Source organism: Condylostylus longicornis, unplaced genomic scaffold (assembly GCF_029603195.1).
Source record: "Condylostylus longicornis isolate FDR11 unplaced genomic scaffold, ASM2960319v2 ptg000028l, whole genome shotgun sequence".
NCBI lineage: Eukaryota > Metazoa > Arthropoda > Insecta > Diptera > Dolichopodidae > Condylostylus > Condylostylus longicornis.
The window spans coordinates 2,939,897-2,960,860 of record NW_026577997.1 but is presented as its reverse complement, the minus strand read 5'-3'; the positions used below and the strand labels follow the sequence as shown (position 1 = coordinate 2,960,860).

Below are 20,964 nucleotides of genomic sequence, written 5' to 3'. Positions count from 1 at the left end.
ATTTCCTATGTAGTTTAATTTTTTTGCTATGTTTAATATTGGTCATATAAAGGTTACACTACCTGGAATTGGTGTTTTATGAGCTCGTAACATTCGTTCTGTTGTAATTTTTTTTATTTTGTTTTTAGGTGCAATTGTACATTTTCTTTAAGAATAATGATATTAAAAGAAATCATTAAAAAAAATTATTTTGCTTTTAATATTTTTTTTAGTTTTCTTTTGCACCCAATGATCCTATTGTAATTTGTCTATGCAATTGTAAAATTAAGTTCAAGTTCCTTTGAAAGGGAATGAATTATTTATTAAAATTCATTACAGCAAATTTAAAATTACCAAATATTCTTAGTCAAAATGGATAAAAAAAGTGCGAAACTTTAATATGTCACAATACTGGCATTAAAATTAAATTGAATTTTTTCTTTATTTTTGAAAAACTCTAAGAAACTTACTAAAGAAACTAACTAACTGTGAATTGAGGGAAAATTCTTTATAAATTTCATAGAAAAATTAAGACAGATGGGACAAGAATGCAGTTCAATTGATTTCTTCAAATTTTAATTCCGTTTTGTACTCAAATATAAACTACCAATTAAATTTCTTGTGTTATACAAATTGTCTGAACATAATTTTATAAATTATTTGAAAAAAAAAGCATAAAAAACATTGTACGTACAATTAAATTTTTCTTACAAAAAAAAAAACTAATTTATTTTTTATATCAAACAGAAAAACGTAAAACATACGCCAAAATTTCGAAACCATTCTTCATGAATTGTTTTAAAATGCTATTAATTTGGCATTTTAGATATAGGCAGCAGGGGGAGCTAAAAAGAAAAAATAACACGTGACATATAGAGTATAAAAAAACTGTTAATGTTCTTATACAATAACATCATTAAGTGAAATAATTTTCAAAATAAAGAACATGTCATTAAAATTAAAAGTTTTATTTGCAAAAATTAAAATTGTTAAAGTAATTTTCTTTTTATAAAAACGTTAAAGAAAGAAAGAAGAATGTGACAATAAATTTTAAATAAGTTTATGTGTATGTGGTTGTATAAATTGACAAATTTATAAATACATACGCTGTACTTATGTTAACATATACATACGTACATAGAATTACGTGCTTTTATAAAGATTGTTCTTGAATCGAAATCTATTTATACCAATTATTTGTACCGACAACTTAAAATTGATTTATTCACTTTGTTCAATAAAGTCTATGTTAAAAACGTAAAAATAATAAAGAGAGAGAAAAAAGAGAAAATTTTAAAAATAATTTCTTTAACTTTATTTCTTCCTCTTACATTCACCTCAAATCTATTCGTGTGTCTCTTCTATTCTTTATAGTTGGCTTGCTTTTTTTCGATTTTAAGATTTTCACAATTTTACAAATTTTTGAATCCTTAAATGTTTATTAAGTTTTTAGGAGCACAAAAAAGAAATATTTTTTTTTGTATAGAATATAATTTAAGTACTTTTTTACAGGATGTACAGCAGTTTTTTTTTTCCTTAGGACAATTCGCTATTTTATGATTTTAAAAATCTTTAACATATTAAACTGTAAGTTACTGTTTACATATAGTCTGCTGAAATATGTTAAGCCTGTTTGATATCAGAATTTGTCTGACGGTGGCGATTATTTTTTTTTGGAAGTTTGGAGCACGTATCAGCTGATTTTTATTTTACTTATAATTTTCGAAACAAATTGTTAAATTTTGACGTAAAGTCTATGATAATTTCAGTCTATGAGTAAATAGTCGTTACACTTTATCATAGATTTAATCTTATATTTTTTCAAACATATATGCAAACAGTACCTTACTTGCAGTAAGGTACTGCATTAACAGTAAAAGACTTGCATTTTGTTACGCGTAAAAATTTTTGTAATCGATATAGGCGTTTTCTAGTTGAATTGTAAGAGTTAGAGGCTTCTAACTTTGACAGTTTCATCTCTACTCTTGATAATATCAATGACCACTATTTTGAAACACCATGTAATTGTTTAATAATAAAAAAAGGCAAGGAACAAAATTTATTCCTATTGAGAATCCATACAGTAGTTAAGGTATATACTGGATGGTTAAGGTAGGGAAATCCATTAAAGTCGTAATCAAATTTCAATTTTCTTGTTAACTTCACTTAAAACTTTTTTATTTCTGTTTTGTTTGTGTTTGTTTTTAATATATGTAAATGTATATGAGTACACATTTCTATACATTTGATTTAGACATGCTTTTATATATATGCAAGGGTGTACGTTCATCCGGTAGTTTGTATGTATATAAATAGTTATAAAATGATTTCGTTAAAGGTAAAGGAACGAAAAAAATTTTTTTTTTATTATTTTCCTTAAAAAAATAAACTTAAAAAAAGAAAAAGGTAAAATTGGTTATTTTACCCATTACGATAGAAATTAATCAATTTGAAGTAAAAAAGTTGAATTATACGAATAAAATACAAATACAAAATATAACAGTAAACCATAAAGATGCGGGACGGTTTAATGTTAAAGAAGAGGAGAGGGGATATTTTCACAAAAACAAAAAAACTTGGCAAGAGTATAAAAAAAGAACATAAACTATAAAATTTTATTTGTGTATAGAAAAAAGTGAGAGGAACTTGAATGTTTAAAGAACTGTAAATGTTTTACCGTATTACCCGACATTTTAATTTTTTTTTTTTTTTGGGAAAAATCGAAAATGGAAAAATAAAATTTTTTTCCTCCTTAAAAAAAAACAAAACACGAAGAAAATCACTGAAAATTGTGGTATTTTAATTGATTATTGATTATTCGAAACGAGTGGATTGATTTTCATGAAAATTTTTCTCTAACGAAAAAAAAAAGAGTAGAAAATGCTTATAAGGACATAAGAAATCGTTATAAACATTTGAGATTGAAAATCAATAATTAATTAAATTTTATTTAATTAAAATGTTTTTAATATTTTATGCCTTTTGACAAAAAAAGAAAAAAAAAATAAATTGTAATACACGAGTATAAAATTATTTTTTTTTTAAATGAAATTTCCTATAGGAATTGAAAATTAAATTATGACAATCATGGAAAAATTAAAAGATTTTTAAAAATTTATTTTATACATATTTTCTGTGGTATAAAATTGTAATTTGTAATTCTTTGAATTTAAATAAGCTTAAAACTTATTTAAATCCAATCTTAACTTTTGTCTTACAAAATGAACTTTTTTAACATATTCGTCCAGGTGACAGCAATTATTACATCTTTCTCTCAATTTCTCTGTAAGTTTACGATAACAAAACTAAAATTGTGTAATTAGTAAAGAAAAAGCTGAATGTGTAAAATGTACAACCACTTCGTCGGTCAAGGACTAAGAATTCTCTGATTTTAGGTAAACGTATTCCAAATAAAATTAAATTCAAATTTAATACTTGGTTAAATTTAAAACGAATTTGTAATTTTTTTTATAATTTTACCCATAAAAACGTGCTGCTTAATAAACCATGTCAAGAAATGTTACTTTGGACATGTGAAATTAAGTACAATAGAATGATGGAACCACTATTTCGAAGTATATATATAGGTACACTAAATTAATGACATTTAAATTAGCCTTAGGTAATTTTTTTTAATTTCATATTTTTGTTGTTAATTTTTCACCATCTTACTATAATTGTATTTTCAATAATTTTTAAGTTAACATACATTGCATATAATTTATATATACACACGTATACAAAAATTAATATATGTATTTCCAGAACATCGATGATTAAATATATTGTTGTTTGAATGTGGACGTAAAGGTCTTAAAAATAATTATTTTGTTTTTAAAATTTGCTCTTGGCAAAATTAACTCTTTCAGTTCTCTTTCCTATCATTAATATTATATGCGAGTATATTTTTGGACATACTTTTATGAAATTCACTTGTGTTATGAATAATAAAAAATATTAAATTTAATTAATAACAAGCATGATATAAACAAGCACGGGCAATTTTTTGATTGAAATCAACTATATATATAAAATATTGTATTGTATGTAAAAAATAATTAAAAATTTTTAAATTAAATGCATAAGGGCAATAAAAGAAATGAGGTCATTTTGTTTTTTAAATGTTGTTATTAAGAATTTCGTTTTTCGTTTTTGTGAAAATTACTAAAAATTAATTTTATATTCTTAAAGTAGGTACCTGAAAATATTTTCAGTGTTGTCCAATTTGAATGATAATAGTGCTCAGTTTTGTCGCTAATAGAATGCACAATTTACAATGAGCCAAAATTTTTAGTAATTTTCGATAGGATAATCACTAAATTCAGAATTAAATCTTAAAATATTTTCATTAATTAAAATCATTAATATTTTCAAGTATTGTTGGTAGCAGTTGAATTTTTAAAAGTTTTTTCAACAGAATTATCTCGGTCTTCATATTTTTATTTGACTTTTAATTCATTGATCTTGAAGGTAATCATTGATAAATTTGATACAATAAAATTTTATTGTAAAATCATAAGGTACGAGGTAAAAAATTTCCTATTCATGAAATTCCCAATTACCAATATGTGCAATATTTAACTATTCCATTTTATAAAAAAAAATAATTCCATATAATTCGATTATTTTAATTGGATAGATCTTACAATTCACATGGTCAAATTTGAAATTTTATATTACAAATTATTGTAAAATTAATAATGATTTTAATTATAAGCAAAAAAGATATTCTTTTTTCTCTATAAATTACTCATAAAGGATAATTTTTATTTTAAAAACCCCTATTAAAGTTTATAGTCAAAAATTTTTAAAGGGGGAAAAGGAATAAGAATACCAAATTTTTGCTTTCTTTTTTTTTTTTTTATTTTTATTTATTTTAATGGATAAAAGAAGATATTAAACTAAAAAAAAAATTATATTGTAAAAGTATTTAAATTAATTCATAACTTAATTCTCTTAACATAAGACTCGAAGTTTAATTAATTTTCATTTTAATATTTAATATATGACAAAAAAAAAATGAAAAAAACTTTATTAAAATGAAAAATGTAAAAGTTCACATACATATATAGTCAAAAGGACCTGTTTATAAAAATAAAAAGAACGTTTTATGAGTATGTTTGCAATTAAATAAAAATGAGATAATTATCATTTAAAATGAGGATAATTTATAATATATGGGAACTCTTGCTATAAATTTTCAATTTATTTGACGTCAAGGAATTTATTATGAATTTTATTGATATCTTTCTTATCTGCCCAATTAACAGTTTTAGTTACTACAATATATTAAAAATTTATTTAATTAATAAAAGTTTACTATTTTATTCATTTTAGTGTAATAATCATATAAGAGCAAGATGCAGTATGCTTTATGCAAATGAGGACAGTATGAAATTATTATGGAAAAGTATATGGAATAGAGATATTATAGCATGTAATAGATTGAGTCCAGTTATGTTTGGAAAAATAGTATGGCGATTGTATTTCAAATTGAATTTTAAAATTATTTTGGATGTTCTGGTTGAACTAGAACGTTTAGAATCATTTTGATTGATATTAATGAATAAAAAAGCACTTGCAGAAATTCTCAGAGGTCAATATTTTGAAAATTTCACAAAACTTTAAACGCCTTTTTCACCTTAAGAAAAAGAAAACAAGAGGTTTTAAACGAATTTTCGGAATAATGCGAATTCAAAATATTTTGAGGAATCTTGAAGCAGTGAATTATGGTAAATCATAATTAATAAGTAATTTAATAGCAATTCATATTTAATAGTTCAATACCTTTAATATTTAGAATCTGATTTAGAATAAAATCTAATTTCTATTGAACTATAAAATATAAAAATATTAAATATTTAATTTTCTACTTAAATTAAATTCAAAATTCCTACAGAATTTTTAATTCAAAAATTTTAGAAATATTTTAAATTCAACCGATTATCTTATTGTCTAAAAATTGAATTATAATTTTCCTGTTAATATCATTTATAATTTAATTTAAATTCTTTCTTGCGTTTTAATATTTTAAACTAAGTGTAGCATAAAATTCATTAAACAAAAAAATACACCATATAAAAATTTGTGTGTTTTTTATTTAATTGAGTGCTAATAACAATAATTATGCGTGAATATTTAAATAAACTTGTTCCACTCCATTCCCATTTTTATAATAGATAATCATATAAGTTCTGCTCTAAATATCTTTTTTTTTTTTTTAATTAAAATTGCATAATTACAAAATAATTCAAGTGAAATATAAAAAAAAATTTTATAATACATTCTATATAATATGTAATTACAAAAACAATAAAAATGGTAATATTTTAATTAAACTTTAAAAAGTAGTGATTCTCTCTATTTATTTTATTGTCATAAGCATTTTATTATTAATGAATCCTCATTTATTTCGGAAACAAGGCTAAAGTAAAAATGTATTTTTCCTCTAAAAATAGAATAGTGTGTTTTGGTATTTACGTTTATAGTTGGTAGTTGTTAATTACTTACATAATTGCTAATTTATTATTATATGTGAATGGATGCATTGGGCTATTGCATCACGCAGTTTTATTGGAAATTATTTACACTATCATTTAATTATATAATAAGAGTGTGTATGCAGTTGCAAATTTTTGTTCATAATAAATTTTTTTATAAAATCATTAGTAGGCGCTTTTTCTCTGTGCAACTGAATAATTTTTGTGAATATTTAAAGTAATAATCATGTCATATTATTATAAAAACGGATATATAAAAATTTATTCACTAATAAGTAGTATAGAGCAAATTTTTGAAATTTAAAATTTATGCATTTATAATAAAATTTTTATTCATTTAATTAGAAATTCTTTTAGATGGGTAAATTGAAAATGCTTTTTATTCATCAGTTGCTTATACCATTTTGTTTAAATGTAATTTGAATTTAATTTTATTAAAGAATACACACAGTTAAATTTATTCAATTTCAAATATTTTTCATGTGCATGCGATTGGTTGAAGCAAGGAAATTGGTTGCTAAAAATTATATGTACTACTAAGATCAAAAAATTTACTAATCATAAATTGTTTTTAAAATAGAAAATTTATAATAAATATGTATGTACATATATTCGGAAATGATAAGTTTTCAAATGCCTTTCAAAGTGTTTATATGAAATATTATTTGAACTGGAAAATAAAAATTAATTTATGTGGTGATAAATACAAAATTTTTAGACATAAAATATTAAAATCGATATTATTCATAGTTTAAATTTATTACCATAAATTTGACTATTTCATATCTATGTACATAAATATTGTGGAATAAGCATCTGTCCGAAAATTTTAATTTAATTTTGCTAATATAAATTAATTAACATTTTTCTCATTTAATAATTTAATTTATTATAATAATACAAAAGTTTTTAAATAAACTTTAATATTTGATTATATTCCATTGAATATACTAAATATAAAACCATAATTCGGAAAATTGCCTTTAGTATTCAAAAACAAATGGAATTTTTCATTTCTTATAACCTCTTTTAAACTTTTTACCTAAAATATTCGTAAATTTTTCGAAAATATTATTAAATTTTATCACAAAAACTTTGACTAAGAGCAATAAATTTCAAATTATTAAAAAATTTTGTATTTTTTATTGCAAAATAAAAAACCAAGTCAATTTTTTCAAACATTTTATGGACTTATGAAGAATGTAGTAAGAGCAAATATATTTTTTTCCTTCACTTTATTTCGTATGAATTAAATTTGCCAAAATTTCTCATATAAAAATAAAAATGAAAAAAAAAAAACAAACAAAATATTAACAAAAAAACTTTATAAAAATTAAAAGGCTCCTCAATTCTTAAAGTTTTCTAAATAAATAATAAAAAAAATCATTGTTATTTTATTGCCTTAAAAAAAGAGCCACTCTCCAACAATATAACAAAAGCAATAACAACAACAAAAATGTATCATTTAAAATTTTTATGGAATCTGAAAAAAAATCGTAAAGAGAACAAAAAATAAGTTCATAAATTTTTTCATTTTTCGTTCTGTGTATAATATATTTTCCAGCCAGTTATGTTTGTATTAAAAGGACCTCATTTGTACACATTCAATATTAAAAAGATTTTGTTTATTTAGAATTCTTCTTGTTCGTTGTCATAGTAGTAGTCTGGTAACAAAAACAACGAATGGCATATTGCAAATTTGAGACAATTTGAAAATTTAAATAAGTTTTATATAATTTGTTTGTCTATCTTTTTTACGATATTTTTTTAATTCTATGTTTAGATCTGAATTCCTGTACCTCAGAAAATACAAATATAAATACAAAAATACAAAGATACCCTAACAAGTAGTCCTAAAATTTTTCCTAATTCACTACTTTCAATCCTTCCTCTCATAATATGAGAATTATTATCCTATTCTGTCTTTAATTCTGGATCAAAAATATTAAATATTAATTCATTTTCTTCTCTTAATAAAAAATATTAATTTTTTTCCAAAAAAATATCTTAAACTACATGCATACTTATGTATTTCAGTTCATGGCAACAAAAATGGAAACCCAGCTGTTCATTACAAATAAATTGGGTACTTTACAAAGTACAAAAAGCAACATTTCTATGTAACTTAACAGTTAACAGCCAATATCACAGTATCAGAAATCTCAATATAAAATCAGCAATATACTAGGAAAATACTTGGATTTTGGGTAAGTATTTTTTTGTCTTCATTTTTATATTTTGTATTTCATTGTTATTCCTTTTTAGGTTCCAGACATCAGGATTCAACATCGCAGAAAACGTATGTAGAAAAATTAATATTTTATTTAATAGAGTATTGAATGTTATTAATTTAAAATTAGAAATAACTAAATTAACATTTTTTAATAGTTATTTAAGAAATCTAAAACGCATGTAGGTTCTGTAATTTGTTGGTGTTTAGTCGTTTATTTGAGACTTTACAAATTTTAATCTACTTGCCAATTTTTCATTTTATTAAATTTCCCGTATTGTCCTAATTTTTTATTATATACTTTATGGAATACAGAAATTTTGTATGAGAACTATTGCAAGATTTATAATATTTGTCTTTCATATTATAATTTCATATATATAATTTTTTTTAATTAATTATAAATGTAGTTGGATGTGTGAAATTTTTCATCGCATTTTACAATATGCATAAATAATTTGTCATTATTTGCAAATTTGCTACTCTTGTTCCGGTACCACAAAAATTATTCCGATATTTTTTACTCTACCAAAAACATTTACATTATCTTCGTTAGCTTATATGCAGGAAAATCAACATATATACATATATTTCGATTTTATTTTGTGTTAAAATATTACTTTTCAAGTGATAAATAAAACGCGATTTCATTGTACTTTTTATTAAAAAATCGTTATACGCACATAACGTGTAAATTTTTCTTTATTAATAATAATTTCGGAAATTAAATTTTTTTTCATAATATATATCGCAGAGCACATATTATCATGCAAAAAATATTGAATTTTTAAAGTGTAATAATAATAATTTTTACTTTAATAATAATAATATTCTGGCATATAATGTATAAAGGATTCATTACAATTTTTATTATAATAATACCACATAACTTTATTGCACGTAAGGGATTTGAATTGAAACAAAAAAAATTATTTATGATAATTGATCATAATTCGAAATGTTTAAAAAATAAATTTAATATTTAGTATACAAAAGTTTTTTTATGATAACAGAAATGTTCCAGATAGGTAAAATATTAAATATTTTAGTAGGTAGAGTAGAGTAGGTAAATTCAATTTTGAATTACTTTGTTAAAATTTAGTTAAGCAATTTAGCAGGATCTGGTCTAATATTTTTATAAAAGTAAAAATATTATTTCGTTTATACGATTGCATCGAATGAGATTATCCCAGATAAATTTAATAGTTTGTATTTGTAGAGAATTAGTTAGCAAATCAGATATTATTTATAATGTTATGCATATAATTTTTTTTGTATCTCTAGTAGATGAATCTGAATCGCATTTCAGCAATTTATTTCAATTAGTGCTATGAATTATTTCAAAAAAATTTCAGTACTAACAGGCTCTTAAATAATAGTTGAAGAGCCTATTAGCCAATAATCAAATACTAATGCACTGGTACTATATAGCATCGAATCTTTAGCAATTTTAAGTGAAAATCAATACATATGATATATTCAAATGAAAAGCAACTATCTTCAAATCAATTCTGAATTATATAACACGATCGAGAATAAAAACTTTTAAATGCAAAACCTTCTTTTCAAAAAACTGATTTTCCTTTTTCTTTTTATTCATTTCTTTTTTTATATTTAATATTAAATATCTGTCACAATTTCACAGACAATAAATTGAATAAAAAAAATATAATTTGAATCTGTTCAAATATTTGCTTTTGTGTACATTTGTAATACTTGCCATAAAATACATGCTAAAATAAAAATTAAATAAGAATATACAAAGTATCTGTGTAAATTGCATTTTTGATATTATTTAAATATCAAAAATATACAACATTAATAATTTTTTTTTCAACCTCATTTGTAAATCGATATTACATAAATTAAATACTTTTTTTTGCATGCATTTTAAATAATTGATGTGTCAATGCCACAATAACAAAAAATAAGTGAAACAGCACAATGCAAAATGTCCTGCTTATTTAAAATATTATAGGATAGAATTATTTTCAATTAATTTAATTTCAGATAAAAAATATCAAATTATAAAAAAATATGAATAATAAAATTTAAGATGTTTTTTTTTTTTTTTTTGATAACCAAATGTTAAAATTAGTAAAATGAGCTTATAATTTTTAATAACTATAATAATTAGACAGTTCAAAAATTTGTATGGATTGAGTGATATTAATTTGTATAAAAATTTATAAATATATATGTTACTCAAAAGATTGAATTAATAGAATTTTTAATAGGATTTAGTGGAAATATTTTTCATGGGTGCTTTTAATGATCGTCATTATTCTAATATACATATGTACCAAAATATATGTGAATTTTTCAATAAAAATTGTTTACGATAATTAGAGTCTTGTCAAAAAAAGTTTTGAAATAGAAAGGCTTAGAAATTAACTATTTAACAAAATTTTTAAGGAAATGTATGAATGTAATTAATTTATATGTTAAATACCGTTTAATAGAGATTTTTCAAATAGAATGGCATAGCTTTTAATCCTCAATATATAAATGGCATACAATAAGGGGCTTAGAAATAGACATTCTATTTCTCAATTATAAAATAAAAATATCTTTAGAAAAGACTACTAAAACTGCTATATAATTGAATTAATATTTTGTATTGCTTAAAACTTATAATCAAACAAAGGATTAAACCGTACTTAAACAATGCTTTTAATATTTTTATCCGTACATAAAATAAAATTTAAAAAATTATGCATGTGCTGCCAGTAAAATTTTCGCTTTCTTTTAATCAGTTATTCTTCTTTATTAACCAAAAAAAAACCACATTCGTAATTTAAAAATTTTTTTCCTCTTTTTTTTTTATTTTTTTTCCGTTTATAAATTATTCAGCGGCGCGTCATTTTAATTAAAATGTTTTTCTTTTATTTTCCCTTTTTATTTTTTCCAATATAAAAATTATTTTCCCAGCATTTTCATTTTGTGTTCTTTTTGTTATTCTGTTTTTTGTTTTTTTAATGGTGATAATCTTTAATAAGGGGCAATATTTTATTGTACAGGAAAAGAATTTAAATTAATATATGCATATATATATATATATAATATTTACATGAAATAATAATAATGTATTCACAATACTAATTTGTAAAAATTATTCACAAGAGAATTAATTTCTTGAGGGTAGTAAAGTAAATCAGCTTAAAAGTATTCAAATGTAATAAAAAGAAAAAAAAGAATTGAACAGGAAATAGGCGGCATTTTCCCCATTATCTTAAATTTCATTATTTAAAAATTTGATTAATTTATGGTGAAATTTATTTGAAAAACAAATTAAAGATTGAATAAAATTTAAAATTAAGTAAAATATACTTTAAAATTTGTTCAATTTTGAATACAAAATTTAATATTTATGTAATTAAATTGAAATTGGTATTAAAAATAAAAATAATTATAATCCTAAAATTTAATTATATAAGAATCAGAATTTACTATTTTAATACTAATTAAATCTACGCAAAATAATTGAATTAAAAATAATGAATTAAGAAACAAAATTTCGATTATTTCTTTAATTAAATGCATTGCTTAAGAAATTCATTTTCCAATTATATTATAGAAAACAAAGATAGATAAGTAAATTATATACGCATTTAAAAATTATATACGCATATAAAATTTTTCATTAAAATAAATCCTTAATTTTCTTATACGTATATCCTTAACATATTCATATCCTTAATACTAAAACAATCTTATACTTAGAAAATTAATTGATAATTCCTTTATAACGTACAATATTATTAGATGTCCTTATAAATGCAACATGTTAAATATATATTATATGAACATACGTTAGTTTTGTGTTATAAAAGAATTTTATTCCAAATCAGAGAATTTCATTATTAAGAATTAAGTACTCCATGTTGTAATTCTTCATTTTTTTTCTTAACAGAACTTTAGTTTAAGATTAAAATCTAATTTATGTAAGTGAAGTGAAAATGATTTTTGTTTGAATTAAAATTGTTTATTTAAATTTAATACGATAATGTTGCATAAAACTATTCAATTATTTTAAAATTAAGAATTTTATGAAGTACAAAATGCATATATTATGAAAAATTGAAATCTGAGATTTGTATAAAAAAAATTATGAATTTGATTAGAAAGCTCATTCATTGTTAATTTTTAAAATCTATTATTTTTAAATAATTATTCAAATGAATTTTTTTAGCAAAATGAAATTAAATTTTAATTTTACATAAATATAATTTAATGACCATATAAACAAAATTAAAAAATTCAAAATGAATATTTGAATTACTCAAAGCGCTTACAAGAGATTAGCAAATTAACTGATTCAATTTATAAAACTTAAATTTCAAATTATAAAACTTCAAATTATAAAACTTATTATTGAAATATTCTCAATTTTAGATTTTCTTGTAGTCATTTTAAAGTCAATAAAATAAGTATCATGAAGTCAGTTTAAAATGAAATCATTTTATATAATTATAATTTAATAATACAAATACTTTCGGGTTCATATTCGTAACTTTATGTAGGTAATTAAAAAAATTTTTATTAAGAAAATGAAAAAGAGGATTCTATATAAATAACAAAATTGAGAGCACACCTACGTACATGTACACGAGCATATTGTAAATTGTTATGGCAATTATTTCAAAAAGTTTAACATAATTTTTTTTTTCTATTTATTTTCTCTTTAAATTTTCCAATCTTTATTTCATATTTTTTCACTTCAAATTTCTTTAAATGGGAAGATAGCCTTTCGCACAATTTCACTTTTCAGTATACAATTTATTTTTAAATCTGCAAATCTTCTAATCTCAAAAATTTTCTTATTTTTCTCATAGTCTGATTATTAACTTTTTTTTTTGTTTTATACACCAAGATTTAATCAGTTCAATTTAAGAACCAAAAAAAAAGAAATATCCTGTATAAGGATAAAATCGAATTGAGTATTAAAAGAATCGAAATAATAGGGAGAAAGTTGAAAATCCAGAATTATTGAAGTAAAATTTAATTGGAAAATGACCTGCTGTGTCCATCCAATTGTTTTTTTTTTCCTGATATATTATTACTTTCTTTGGAGGGAAAGCAATACTGTCGTAAAACAACAAAAAATTTCCAATTCGATTAAGGTGAGAAAATGAACATTGAAAATGAAATAAAAATGAGAAAACCAAATAAATTTTAGTTTATTTCAACCTTTATCAAATCCTTTTTTGTTTTTACAATAAAAACTAAAAACAAAAATGATAAAGTTAGAATAGCAATAATAAAAATATGGAGGCAAAGAAAAAAATAAACCAATTACCTTATTTAAGTTTTTTTTTTTCGATTTTCTTTTCCATTTTTCTAACTGAAATGAAGATAATCAGGGACTATACAGGAACTAAAAATACAAAAGAATTAGTAAACTACCAAAAATAAAATTTTATGGGTAAAAAAAAGGCCGAATATTGTTTATATGTACCAAACACTGTATAATAAAAATTTTCGGACCAAAGCACACCACATAAAAAATATTGTATGTTTGAATAGTAAAAATGGAACATATTTTATAATTTTATAGGATAGCAAAAACAAATAAAGAAAAATCAAAATCATAAACAAACAAAAAGAAAATGAAATATTTTTAACATTCAGGAATTGTATTTTTTTATTAACTATATTTGAAATGCATGAAAAATGTCCTTAAAATTATATACAATATAATTTGTACTGAATTAACTAATGAATAAATTGATGAGGTGGCAAGAAATATACACAAAAAATAAGAAAATATGTCGAAATATATTCAGGATTAATAATAGGACAGGAGAGAGCATGTTATTGAATTATTGCCCAAAATGAAAAAATGAAATTGATTTATTAGAGTTGTTGTTGGTTGACACATTGGTGGATTATTAAAATATTTAAGATAGAATTACGGTGGCCATATACGAATGGGGTGCTATTATATAAAGTTTTTAAATGTCGTTATATAAAATATCGGATGACAGTTTCGAACAATTTCAATAAATTTGTTATTATTAGTTTTAACAGACTTTCCAAATTTACTTCTTATAAATTCTTTTGTATAAATGAAATATATTCTAAAAATTCATTACAATCCTATGAATAGTGTAGTAAAGTAAATCTGTGTATTTACACAAGAATTTATAAATTTACATGATAATTATATATTCAAAGTATCCTTGAAATCATCATAATTACATAAGATATTAGATTTTCATTACCAACCGAATAATAATACAGTCCATAATTTGTATATAGATTCAATGTATATATAGATTCAATTATAGTCCATTCAATATGTATATAGAAAACATCTTAATTTTACCTTGAATAAGAAATAGAAAAAAATTTGAAATTACCTTGCAATTTCCGAAGGAATAAATATCTAAAAAATGTTATAGTATTTTTTGTCAATATACCCTATACTTAGATTGAATGATTTGTAAAACACTGTTGATTTATTTCTTAAAAATCACGCCTTACACTAAAATATTTGTAAATATTTAAAGATATTTTAAATTCTGGAGATTTGGGACCTTTTAAGATAGTATTGTAGCAATATAAGAATTGAAAAGTTATAACAAGCATGTGATTTCTATTATATGTTTTATTATTTAGTTTTATAAGTTATTCAATAACAGTGACAAGAAACAAAATTTTACATTATTTTAGTGATATTTTTTTAATTTTTATTGGTCTTTAAACTAATGCTCTAAAATTTATTTTAATTTAGGGTATAATAGCCACTACCTTTGGCATTTTTTTTATAATTTAATTTTATTTTCACCCTGAATCTTAGTATCATCCATGTTTTTTAACATCACAAGGGTATAATTACATGTTCATGCTAAACTACATTGAACAGTATTTAAATTATTTTAATTTAATTTTTATAAATGTTTTCATATTGTAAGGACATAGAAGTAGCTACATAGAAACGATGAACAGAGACATACTAAACGGTGGAAAAGATAAAAGTTTAAAAAAAAACTATTCAATTATATTTAAATTGAATGAAAATATCCTTGAATTCTTGTCCATGTTCATTCAATTCCATTCATAAAAGGAAGAAAAGAGGAATAACTCATGCTACAACTTGATATATTCATCCTTTTTTGTCAATTCATATCCTTCAATCTGTCATTTTATCTTTAATAATAATTTACAAATAACTAGTAACAGGTAACCTTGGTTTTATATACTTAATAATATATAAAGTAACACCATCATACTTGTATGCATATAAAAAAAATTACAATTTAAGTTATTTTTTTTTGTATTATTGAAGGGGATCGTACTCAATTTAGCGTCTTTTCAGTATAATAAAACAATTTGTAAGGTAGTTACTGAATAAAATTAAAAACCAGAAAGTTAATATATATTTTTTTCTCTCTTTTATTGTGTTCGCATCTCTTTCTTTAAATATTTTCACTAAAGTGATTATATATGAAAATTTTTATATTATTCAAAAAAAATAAGAAAAATATGTAGCAGAAACATCTTACGTAAGGAATTTTTCTATGCTTGGATTTGGTATAAATGAGAATTGTTTCATCGCAATTTAATTTTTTTTCTAAATAGTAGTGTCTGAATAGAAGTGATTCAAGTTAATGGTCTTAATAGTTAAAGTTATAAATCTTTATTCCAATGAAATATAAAAATTTATACTAGATGAGTAGATTAGAATAGGAATCTATTATAGTTAAGTAATTGAATTTGTCATTTGTGTTTCGTCAAGTAAATTGAATGTGCTTCCTTAGGTATTTCAATGTCAAAAATTCGGGCTTGACATGAATAATGTTATAATGTATGACAATTTCAAAAAATTAGCAATTATATATGGTACCATGTAGGCACGATAAACAAAAATTTTCTAGAAATTCAGAGAGAATAAAGGAAATCATCTAATCTTATTTTTAATTAAATTGCTCTTCTTCAATTGTATTTGATTGGACTATTTTAATACTGCACAAATCAAGGACTGCAATTTACTTTTGATTTTTAATAATAAAGTTGAATTAAGCAAAAAGTTAAAATCAAGGAATACCTTTTTTTCTCAAATTATTCCAGTGCAAAGATTTTTGTAAGAATTTTAAAATATTTATAATATGGAATAATCATTGACCCCTAATTGAATAATCTTTTTTTTTTTGGTCAATGATTCGAACACAAAGACAAAAGCACACACACAATATAATTGCTAGCGTATAGTATAGTTGATATGAAAATTGATAAGAAGAACAAAAAAAGAAAAACTAAATTATTTAATTAACTTCAATTGAAAATTTTCTCTCATTTAAAAAAGTAAATGGTTAATTTTATATACTCTCATAGTTGTTCGTTGTTCTTTAATATATTCAACAATTTTACAGTTAACTTTCTTAACTTACCGTTTAATTTTTTCTTTGTTTTATTTTCAATTTTCTTGTTTTTTTTCTTTTCCTGATTTTCCAGATCAACTTTAATTTTACTCTATGGTAAAATGGTCAGTAAATATTTCTTTTTCGTTCCACTAAATGTGAAAAACCAAACTGAGCACAAAAGTAAGTAACAAAAAGCAGAATTGTGAAACAAAAAAAATTTTCCACTGAGAATTTGTTTCCGTAACACCTGAAAAATTAAAGAAAATAAAAAAATCCTATGAAATATTTAACACAAACTGTATAAAAATGTGTGTACAATGCTTAAAGTGTACAATAAGGATTAAAGGATAAAAATAAAGAAATGAAAAGGAAAAATTGTTCAGATTATATCGAAGCTTAATTTTTTTTTGTATTAATAGCGGTATAAAGAGTTATGTAAAAGGATTTTTTTTTATTTTTTTGTTCTGTATATAATAAAAATTTTCATTAATTATTGTTAAAATGGTAAATTATAATTGAAATTCTTGAAGATTAATGTATTTTAAGTTTACATTAAATTAAAATATGTTGGTGTTTAACGTTAATAAAGTTTTATATATAGAAATAATCCTTAAAATATAAAAGATCAAAAGAATCTAGTCAAATGTTAAGAATTGTTGTAACAATTAATAGGCTATAGTAATTTATTGGTTGAATAAATTCTTGTACAATTATAATCTTTTCAACACATTGGCGTTTGTGGATCAAACTTTAATAGAACTTTAAGTAGAATAGTAATCGGTTTGCTTCAAAATGCGAGTCAGTCTTGTAGTAGTCTATGAATGCAAATCTAGTTTCTACAATAATTTTTTGTTTTAAATTAGCTTTAGTAAAGTAAGCTCAAAATTAAAGAAATTTTGATAGCTCAGGATATGACCATAGGGCGTAGATAAACTGAAATATCCATGATATTTAAAAAATTTTACTACTTTTTTTTATATTAATCAAGATAATTTAAGTGAAAAAGCAAAACCGATAAATATCGTAAGCTTCTTTTGAAATTAATTTGAATTATAAAAATTTTAATCGTTTTACAATTTATTTCAATATAAAATTTATAACGAAAATCTTTAAATACAGGCATTCAATTTTATATGTAATCCACATGCTTTCTGAATTTGGAATGTATATTTATTTTAATGGTGGAAGTTTTTAATTTAATTTAATTACAAATATTTTTCTTTTTAATACAAATTTATCGTTTATTATTGTAAAAGGAAAATTGTTTTTTTTTTTTTTTTCAATAAAAATTGTCCATTAATTAAGATTTTTCAATTTTATTTTTTAATGGTACAACATAATGGCACCAAATGTATGTAGAGAAAGAATTCAAAGCAATTTTCAAAAGGAAAATTATTTCTCATTCCAGCATTTTTCTTAAATGAGTTTAAAAAGGAAAACTTTGCTATATTTATGTGAGTTTATTTAAAAATATCTAAAACTTTGTGAATCTCAGAATAGAAACACTTTTTGTTTTGTCATAAAATTAATTTAAATTGAATATATTGTAGAATATGCCAGGAATTTTCTAACAAATAAATAAAATTTTTTGTTTTAAGATTGTATTATTCTAAAGAAATATCAAAAAATTTAATGTTAGCTGTATAGAAATAAATGTTAGGAGGCCTTATTGAGTTTTGTTTAAAATTATAATGCAACTAAAAGACCATCAAGAGTTTTCAGTGTTACTTAAAACTCTCTTGAAAATGTAATAAGAAAATTGCTTTAAAATATACATTTTTTTATGTCCTTACATTTAAAAGGGGGTATCAGGTGTTTTTAACAAAATTCAGTAACATTTATTGTGTACAATAAAGATGCCAAAGAATTTGAAATAGAATTAAGTCGAGCAATGGAATTTAATGGAATGGGAATGGAGGAGAATCTGTAAAAAAAACAAAACCAATATTCTTATACCGAAATTTCCGGATTTTTATATTGAAATTCTTAAATTTTATTGCAATGAGAACCTAGTGGTCCCATGAAATTTAATAATTATAATAAAAAAAAAAGTTGCTAATATTAGCTGGCGTTATTTTTTTTTTTTTTTTGCGAAACTCCAAATATAATTCTATTTCTTTTATAGTTTTTTATTCTAAAATTCTTAAAATTTAATTTCTATTCCTATAACTACTCAACTTTCTATAAGTGTATAAGAATAAACCTTTGAAAAATTTTCCACCATTATTTATTACAATAATTTCTACTATATAATCAATTTCGAAATTATTAAAATAATAAAAAGTACATTGAATAATATACTTGTAAAATAAGAATAGCAAGTACGATCATTAATGTGTCATAATAAAATCCTTAAGCCGTACTTAAGTTGGAGACTTGTTTTTTATGTATTGAAAAATTAGGTCAAGAGCAAATTTTTTAATATTATACAATGATTGACATTTAGAATAATGATTGGACGACAATTTACAATATAAATGATATAATTACTTTACTTGAAGCTAAATGTTATCCTTATAAACATATACATATACAAATAAATATGATAAAAAGTGAAGATGTGATTGAATTTTTTCTTAAAATAAAACAAAATAAATGACAATTTTTTTATTATTTTCGTATATATGTAATAAAAAATGGAATAGAAGATATAAAATGAAGAATTTATTAAAAAGAGAATTCGAGGATAATGACTCTCTTATAAAAGAAGAAAAAAAGTTCTGACTTGCTTTAAGTTAATTTCCAAACAAGAGCAAAAACAGCAAACAAAAATATTCAAATGACGGTAATGACTAAAAAAAAATCAATTTATTATTATTTTTTGGCCCCCTTATCTTTAGATTTAAAAACAATACGGTTTTATTTTTTTTTATTCTGTCATAAATTATCCTCGTGCCTATGTCTATACAATTTTTTTTTTGTATTAATGGTACAAGGTTTATACATATGAACATTTATAAAAAAAAATATATTATTATTATAAAGCTTTTCCAATCTGAATTTTTTCTAATATTTTAACTGTCGTTTTAGTTTCTTTGTGAGCATTAGAATATATTTATTGTTTCGCTTATAACACTTAAAATATTTATTTTAATTGCTATAACTTGCATACATTTTGAATCAGCACATTTAGTAAAAATTTTGTTAGAAATTTTAATCACAGTAAAATATTGTGAGCATTTAAATGCATCTCTAAAACAAAAAAATTGAATTATGAGCAAATTGTATAAAGCGGTTATCCAAAAAAAAAACATTAGAACTGAATTTACTCGCAGTTACACACAGTATTTTTGAGATGCAGTGAGACTGGTTGTTAGTTAGACCTATTGTTTCTAGTGACTAAGCACAAGAGATAGTTCTTAAAGTACTATCCCCGTCCCCCAGACATATCTTCTCAATATCATCCCTAGTGGCGGCCAGTTTTTCACAATTCTGCTACCAAGATGAAGTTACTCCGAAATTCTCTTCTTTAGTGCATCAAAATTTTAAATTCTAACAGCAAATGTTTCGAAGCCTTCCCCCTTCCCTAAACTTTATATTTTTTCCATGAAATCTGATTAGTTATTAATTTTTCCCAAGATAGCAAATATCCCGTATCTTATTATTGTTTAGTAACCCAAATTTTTATTTGTTTTTTTGATTTCTCGCTAAATATTCACATTTATTTTATAAATAAATTTTTTAAATTTGTTTTTGTTTTGAAAATAAAATTTTGATTTCAGTAATAAATCAAAAAATAAATTTTGATTTGGGAGGCGAAGGAGAAAAAAAATATTTTTTTAATTTTTTTTTTTTCTAAATATGCCGCGTGCCGTTCGAGTATAATTCTCAACAATCAAGTTTATTTAGAGACAAAAATTTTTTTTTTTAAATCCGATTGGAGATTTTA

The 20,964-nt window shown here is 22.0% G+C and overlaps 1 long non-coding RNA gene across 1 annotated transcript in view; it reads right to left on the bottom strand.

Moving 5' to 3' along the window:
• Positions 1 to 17,321, bottom strand: part of LOC129607800 (uncharacterized) — an 85,962-nt gene extending 68,641 nt beyond the window's left edge. Inside the window, exon 1 of the long non-coding RNA XR_008696846.1 lies at positions 17,103 to 17,321. This is a non-coding gene — a long non-coding RNA (uncharacterized LOC129607800). The remainder of the gene's footprint in view (positions 1 to 17,102) is intronic.
• Between the last annotated feature and the right edge of the window lie 3,643 nt (positions 17,322 to 20,964).